Raw genomic sequence first — 8,791 nt, forward strand, 5'->3', positions numbered from 1 at the left:
ATGTACAAATGCGCTTTACACAATTGATGTGTGTATGGATTGGGATAACAGTTGTATGAGCCCCTAATAAAATGTTTAAAAAAAAACCGAGGCAAAAAAAAAAAATATATATATATATAATAAAAATGAAACTAAGAAAAACAAACAAACAAACAAACAAAAAGAATTAAATATGATTATATAGGCTATGTCCCTGTAATAGTCTCTAGTTAATAATAGGCAATCAATTGTTACTTGTATCATCACTGTTTTGTGTGTCTTAACACAATATCAAATACACAATGAACACACCCAAATAGTCATTCACTGAAGAGTATCAATATTAAACTCAAAAGAAAATGTGAAAAAAGTGAACTTCGAAATGGGGTAATAGAAAAACTTTTTTGTTTTCTCATTTATCAGATAGATTTATGTATTCAATATTTTCCCTTGTCCATAATGCCATCCCAAGTGCTTATTATTCATGGTAGCAGACACTACATGTACTTTCCAGATTCATATTGGAGTTAAAACCTTCCCACACGGGCACAGTCATGCTTTAGAACCCCAGTGGTAAGACCCACAGTGAAAGCGCATGACCACCACTGGGAGTGAATGAAACCGCCCCACAGAATTTTGCAAAAGTTTAATATTCCGTGATAGTCCCGAAAAATAAACACCACCAATGAGGACAACAGAAATGTACAGTGTGTTTTAAAATGGCTGTAGCACATTTGCATGTCTATATCCCAAAATATCCAATTTATCAGGAAAATAGCTACTCCATATAATAGCCAATTTCTTTACCTAGTGTCTTTGGAAAGGCAACGTAATCATTCAAAACATAGCTCAAGTCTTATTTTACATATAATGGTCAGAGAAAAGTAGTTCTCTCAAGTCCTATAGGACTAGTACCCAACTCTCCAACACCTCTTGGCGCTATCCAGGTTCTCATTACTACGGAGGGCACTAAACAATGGGGTTATTCACTGTTCTCAGTGGTGTGAAGTAGACAGTTCCAATTAGATGGAGTGAACAGCTATTTCATGTGAAAGTGGGGGTATGAGGACAGGGAGTGGGATGGAGAAAATGGATAGAAAAACCCCACCCACCGTGAGTGCCCATGTTCTCTGAAGAAGGATCGAGAAGGAGAAGGGTTGACAGCTAACAGTATCATGGCATAAAGCCATCTTTTTTTTTTTTAAAGGACATCATTAAGATGGCTCTTATCTCTCCTCATCCAGTGACCTCTTCAATTTTCCAACATTTTAAAATAAGTACATTCATCCAGCAATTACTTACGGAATGTGTATCTGTTATATACCAGGTGCTATACTAGAATTTGGGGATTAAATTAAAGCAAGTAGATGTTATCTTTTAGATTCTTCAAGTGTTTTTAGAAAAAACAAAATAAATTATAACATAATGTGAACACTAGTATAAGTGAAGAGTTTAGTGGGAGCATAAATCAAGGGTCATTTAAGGAACCAGTTCATAAAAGGGGACTCAATAAGTACTGAACAAATGAATTAAAAAATTTCAAAATAAGACAATGCTTCATAGAAAACAATAATATTTGAGGGGAAAATACTTTGAGAAAAAAATGAGTTCCCTAGGAATGCAAGAGAGGTGTGCCTAAGAAATGAAGGAAGCAGGTGCACATTCACAGATGGTGGGAAGGAGGGTAAGTTTAGGGAATTACACAGAATTCAGGTGGCTGGAAGTTAAAGAGAGAATTTCCAAGAGCAGATGGGGCTAAGAATGAGCCTGGGCAGATAGTAAGAGAGCGTGGTGATTCTTGAGAATCGCATGAAGTGTTGCAGCTTTGGGCGTGTAGGTTGGAAAGGAGTCCCAGAAGAATGCTCAGCGGGGAATAAACTGGCTGTGTCCTCAATGAAACTCCACGAGGCTGATCAGTAGAGGGAAGCTTGGAGAGGGAGACAATATGGAGTCCCTGCAATAGTCTCTAGGGCCAGTCTTCAGCGTTTGCTCCTGGCTTGGGAAAGTGAGGCTCTAAAGCCAAGGAGAAATGCCTAGCACATTCACGAGGAGGAATGAAGGCTCTTAATAGATGATGGAATATGGAGAGAGAGGAAGAGAGAAGCCTCGCCTTTCTTTGGGGGGCAGACATCAATCAGGATTTACATAAAACGCATTCTGGAAAGATACTTCACTCAGGAAGGAATGGCACAGGACCAACCTGCTCCCGTATTGTGACAGAGAGGCCAAGGCTATCAATCTTTCTCCACTGGAACAGCAGGTGGGTCTGAACCAAAGAGCTTGTAGGTAGCAGTTCATCATCGCTTACCCAACAACCCCAACCAAAACTTCTTGCAGAGTCAGAGGAGGTTATGAAAATAAAGGGCTGCTAGCAGGGTGTTTTCTGAACATATAGAAGCTTCCCAAGCCTCTGACTGCAGCTTTGTAACCTAGTTCAAGTGTCATAGAACAAAGCCATAGCTAACATTTGGAGGCCCCGTGTATGTCAGAAAAGACCTGCGCTCTATATAGTTTTCCATAACTGGAATCTTACAGATAACCTTACAGGGGGGAAAAAAAGCCCTGGTGGCTTAGGCATTGGGCTGCTAGCTTAACGTCAGCATTTCAAACCTACCAGCCACTCCACAGGAGAAAGCCGAGGCTGTCTGCTCCTGCAGAGATTTACCATTTCAGAAATCCTGTATAGGGACCCTGCGCGTCAGAATCAACTCACTGGCAGTGGATTTGGTTTATGTCTTGGTATCTCACAGAAGTAGATTGTCTGGCATTTATTTCACAATGCCGCTGGAGAGACTAACCTTTGTATTAGTATCTAAATGCAAACTGTTCGTGACACCCACAGACCTTTGAGCCCCACTAGGTGCTTTGTCAACTTGATCCTTCTGGGAAGTAGACTGAGCTCTGAGCAGCGTTTCAGCATCAGAATCCCTAGCCTTACTCCTTCCTTTGCTCTCTTCCTACGCTCTTGGTGGACATAATAAGAAGGAAAAGTTGGTTCGTAATCCTTTCTCCAGAGACTCAACTGAAATTGTTCTTCTGAGCCCTTGGAAGTCATTTAATACACTATCCACACTGACTTCATCAACCTGGTTGATAAAAACAATGTGCATTGAGAAATTTTAGATCTTCAAGGCATATTAAAATCAAGCAACAATGCCACAGTGAAGTCATGAAAGCTGTTATCATGCTTTTGCAATAATTAAAAATATATATATTGCAGCACATTTAAATGAAGAATTATTGAATATTTTATCTGAGCCTAGCATAGCACATAATTATCTAATTAATTCTCACAACAATTCTGAAAGTTAGGCATGATAAATACTCCTGGATACCATTAATGATAAAATTAATTTTATTTTCATTTCATACTTCATGATAAATATTTTTAAAACTTGCACAATAAAATCTTAGCTGGATACTGACCCATACCTTTTCATAATTTCCCATTATATGACTGTTAACTTCTTCACTCCGTGTCTACTATTTCAATTGTTCAGTGCTTTTCTGATTTATTATCACTTATTTTAACCTCATAGATTTCCCTAGAGTCTGAGAGACAGATAATCATGCTGATGCCTGTGATAGGAAAAGCTTAATGGAATTGTGAACTTTTTAAACTCCCACGTAATACACAGGCGCTAAACGTTTGTTCTGTTTCTCCAATCCAGACATCATCGGCTCCTTTGGCACAGCACTTGTAACCGAAGCAGGAATATTTCTAAGGCGGAGTTCAGCTTTACTTTCGTTTCCTACTTGACAGCTAACTTGAACTCTGTATTTTCATGCTGCTGTTCAGCTTTCTGCCTAATGATTTCAGAGAAATGATTAGGAATCCAGGCTTACTTTAGGGTCTACACTCCCGTAAAGAGTTACAGTCTCATAAACTCACAGGGACAGTTCGACCCTGTCCTATCGGGTAGTTATGGGTCGGCATTGACTCAAGTTTGGTTTAGGATATATGTTCAGGTATGGAAAAATTGAACTGAAGTATATTAGTATAAAATAGAGCTTCATGTCAATGAGATGAAACTCTGCCACTTTGGGGTGTGTGTGTGTCCAGGTCTAGCAGTCTTCTTTTGTCTTGTCTAACCAGCATCAATTCCCCCCTCTAGTACCTGAAGAAGCACCTTTTCTGGTTTCCTCCCGTGGGCTTTTGAGTCAGGCTCACTTGATTTTCCAGATTCAGGAGTTGGGTAGATGCCCATGTGGTTACTTTACTAAACTTGGGTCTAGGACACAGGATGAACCAATGGTAGCCAGTTCAGGAACTTTCCTGACAAGTATCCTGTTTTTCCCATATGCCTCTCAAGTCGATGGAGAGCAAGACCACTCTTGCCACCGTTTGAGAATTGCATTCCTGGGAATGAAGGACTTACTGAGAAAGCAAAGTTGAGAGGTAAAGTGAGACCGAGTCGTAATACAATGGGTGGATCAGACAGACTTAATACAATGGGTAGATAAGACAGACTTAGAGACAAAGAACTACACATTTACCCATGTATGTGTTGTCAGGTGCTGTCAAGTCTGCTGCGATTCATAGTGACCTTTTGCACAACAGAAGAAACACTGTCTGTCCTGAGCTAGTTTCACAATTATTGAACCCATTATGATAGCCACTTTGTCAATTAATCTCATCAAGGGTCTTTCTCTTGTTTGCTGACTCTCTACCAACCTTGACCTCCTTATCCATGGACTGGTCCTTCCTGATAACATGTCCAAAGCACGAGACAAAATATCACCATTTTCTCCTTTAAGAAGCATCCTGACTGCACTTCTACAAGAACTTTTTTCTATGAAGAATGTATGGTATATCAATGATGTCTACCAACATCATAATTCAAATGTGCCTATTTTTCTCAGGCTTCTTTATTCATTGTCCAATTTTCACATGTGTAGGAGGTGATTGAATGTACTAACTTGAGTCAAATGTAACTTAGATTTCAAAGTGACATCTTGATTTTCCCAATGCAGTATGTCATTTGATTTATTGACTGTTGATTCCATGAGTGTTGAAAGTAGACCCAAGTAAGATAAAATCTTTGGCAACTTACATTCACATTTATATGAATCAATAAATCCTCTTTGTCCTTAGGGCCTTTCGAATTTATGTCACTTACAACCAAAAGTCATAAAATTCCCTCCAAAACACTCAAGGTGTATATTGCATGCCATACTGAAGAGAGGTTTTAAGGGCTACATCTGACCTCTGTGGGTGACACAAGAGGGATGGGGAATCAAGCTGCACACCATCCTAAAGCTGACTCCCACACAGCAGATGTCAGACATGCCCCACGCTCCAACTTCCTTTACCCTACTCTGATGGCAACCATTCCTCCCATAAGTTTCTACTTCTCTGCTGGCTTTGATAATTACAGTAGCTAAAAAGAACGCACAGGCAATATTTACAATTATAAAGGTTTCTTATGGAAGTTAGCATCTGATAAATCAGGATAAGAAACATTAAGTGTACAGTTCTTTTGTACACTTCTCAGCCATGTTTGCAAGCACATCTCTCTCTGATCCTCAGTCTTAGCCACAAGACCTCTTGGCCCTGCCCTATTCAGACAAGTGTTACAAAGCTCCTAAAAAATGGCCATAGGACAGAGCAATCTGCGAGCCAGTATCCTATCCAAAGGCACTCAGCTTTACTACTTCTGTGGGCTAGCAAACCCAATGCTCTGTCTCACGGTTTTGGTGCCACTCCTCTGTCTAACAGTCTTGACCCTCCTTCTCTGCCACCTCTCCAGGCAGGAATTTTGACACGCTTCACTATTGTCTCTTCATCCTTAGTGACCAGGGAATTCTCAGTCCCTGCTCATTTCATACCCAGTGGAATTGCAAAACTGACAAATTATCTCTGTTGGAGTTTCATAACTCATATTTGCATGATCCTACTCAATCATTTGGTGAGTGTTACAGAGACTGTGGATAGAAGACCCATATACAGAGTACTTTAACATCACTACACATAAACTTCTAAAATTTGGACTGAATAGAAAATTTTGGATGTGAAGGGAGAATCTTCATCTGGCGGTGTTTTGTAGGCTGGTAGTATTGCATACTTCCAAATTAAGTGAGAGAAATTAGGTAGATTATTGATGAACATTTTATGCTCAGGAAAAATGAGCATTTGATTGTTATTATAAAGAAATTTAGAATATATGTAATCAACATTATACATTATGGGTTTTAGAACACTCAAGCCTGGCAATTTTATTTTAAAAGATTAATTGTACTTCCCTCTTGCTTCTAGACTGAGACTTGCCAAAATGTCACCTTAAAGGACATTTTGTGGCAGAAGTCCAAACCCTTTCATGGCAAAAGTTGAATGCTAATGGAGTTGTGATATAAAACTGTGAGGCACAATCTATTTTCCAATGGAGGAAACAAAAACCATAACCACAAATATTTCCAGTTTCTTAGCTCAACCTAGAAAGATATTTGTGCATTTTTATTCATTATTTAATGATGAAGATATTGTGAAAGAGCATTGGATATTGTCAGAGCATTCAATTAGGAGACAAGGGCTCCAATTTTAGCAGTGCCACCATTAATTGCACGACCTAGGGCAAATTATTAGTTAAAATCTTGTAACTCCAGTGTTAAATTATAGCATGGGTATTAAATGTAATTATGCCTATAACACGCTTTTCCTTGAGCTTGGCCATAGAAATGCTCAGTCCCATCGACTGTATTTTAAGTATTATCACTATTGGTAGTCCTTTTAGAACAGCAGTATCAATCATAGTAGCTGCAGTGGCTTTTCCCTGGTTTCAGAGATGAGGGCCTTTTGGCTTCATTGCTTCTTCTTTCTGACTACCTGTCTTCTTTCCATCCTTCCATCTCTCTTTCTCCCTCCTCTTCCCTCTCCTTTCCTTTCTCCCTCCACTCCTTCCTGCCTCCCTTTCAATCTCCTCCCATTATCTCTTCCTCTCTTCCACTCTTTATCCCTTTCTTGCTGAAGAGATCGTAAATGAAAGGACTCACCGAGGAATCATGGTTCTGATAGGAAGGGGTGAACTTTCCCTCATAAAATAACTATAATTCAACTTTTCTTTTTAAAATGGCTTTTCAAAAATATAATTATTCAAACTAAGGTACACACCAAAAATATCTAAATCAAAATTTGAATTTCTGAATTCAAAATAATCAATTCAGAGTAAAAAGTCTTCAATTTTCATGAGAAAAATAAAAGTTTGCTTAAAAATATACCATCCAACATGGGTGGAACGGGGAACTCACCCACCCAGGAGAAGAGCATTGGTTGTGTCTCCACAGAATTGGAACGTGCAAACAGACCCCACCGTGGCACACCAAACAAGAAGGGCAACGTAACACGTGGAGGAATGCATGAAAAGACTGGACTACAGGGCCGGCCCCGACCAGAACCAACCTGGCCCCCACTCTGGAAGTGTGTGCCGCAGAGAGCAACACCAGACCTACTGGTGAGGGAAAGGAACTGACCTACCACACCCAGACGGAAGCAAACCAAGAAGGAAAAAGAGAAAGGGGCAGTCGGCCTAGACTCCATATGGACACACCATGCCCAGAGGATGAGGTCCCTGCATGGAGCTGCTAAGACACAGAGAGGACTGTGGGACTACCAACAGCTCAAGACATGTTGTCCCCTAACTGGAGCATACAGAGACAGGGGCAATAATGGGGACACGCGGTGGGGAGACAGTGTGGGAATGGAGCATAGCAGATCAGCAATTGGAATAAAGCCAAGCCACAGAGGCCCTAAGGTGCCTCAAGAATGGACTTTGGTTGAGGAGGGGCAGCCCCAAATCTCCCTCAGGACTAGGGGGGGCGGTCTCATGGGGACCAGCAAACAGACCTGGGCCTATGTGTGTGTGTGTTTTAATCTTTCTATCTATCTATCTATCTATCTATCTATCTATCTATCTATCTATCTATCATCCATCCATCTATCATCTATCAATCTTTCTTTCTTTCTCTCATATTTTTCTCTTTCTTTTTCTTTCTTCAACCATAAGTTTTCTTATTGTTCGGACTAGGACATTGATGGTTTGCCTAATTCTATGGGTTGGACATTAGAGGCAAGCTTGGGGAGAAAGCAATGGGGCCAATGGCCCCGGAAGGTAGAGGGGAAGAAGGAGGAGGGGAGAAGGGTGTGGTGAGCGGACGGCTTCATGGACAGGGGAACAACTAGGGGAGCAGAACCAGCATCCAGGAGAGGGTGGAGATCCTGTGAGTCTTAGAGCAACACCACGCTAGTGAGAGGAAGCACGCAGAGGTGGAAGAAGGGGGAAAGTGATGGTGGAGCAGGAGGAGCAAAAGGAAACAGACAAGCTCTAGGAAGCGAAGGCACAGATAGGGAGATTAACAGAGGGGTCCACTTAGGTAAAGACATTAACCCATAACGATAGTGGTATTGGCCTATGTACATATATTTATTAGGCAATACACTGAGGCTGCAAATGGGCCTTGGGCTTAGGCTCATACCTTCCCTCAATACAAGAACACTTTGTTCTAACAAATTGGCATTCTGTGATGCTCACCCCTCCCTCCCCCACAATCACTGAAGACAAAATGGGTGCATGAGCAGATGTGGTGAAGACAGAGGATAGTGACCGGCTATTAAAATATATAGTGTCTGGGGTCTTAAAGGCTTGAAGTTAAACAAGTGGCCATCCAACAGTGAAGCGACCAGCCCACATGGAAGAAGCACACCAGGACAGTGCGATTGTGAGGTGTCATGGAGACCAGAAAACGGGCATCGGAAGATTCACACCAAAAAGTAAACAAGCAAACAAACAAAAATGCATTGGTGAGAATGGAGGGGTGT

The sequence above is a fragment of the Echinops telfairi genome, unplaced genomic scaffold, assembly GCF_000313985.2.
Source record: "Echinops telfairi isolate 266 unplaced genomic scaffold, ASM31398v2 ScPeMD7_3;HRSCAF=10, whole genome shotgun sequence".
Classification (NCBI taxonomy): domain Eukaryota; kingdom Metazoa; phylum Chordata; class Mammalia; order Afrosoricida; family Tenrecidae; genus Echinops; species Echinops telfairi.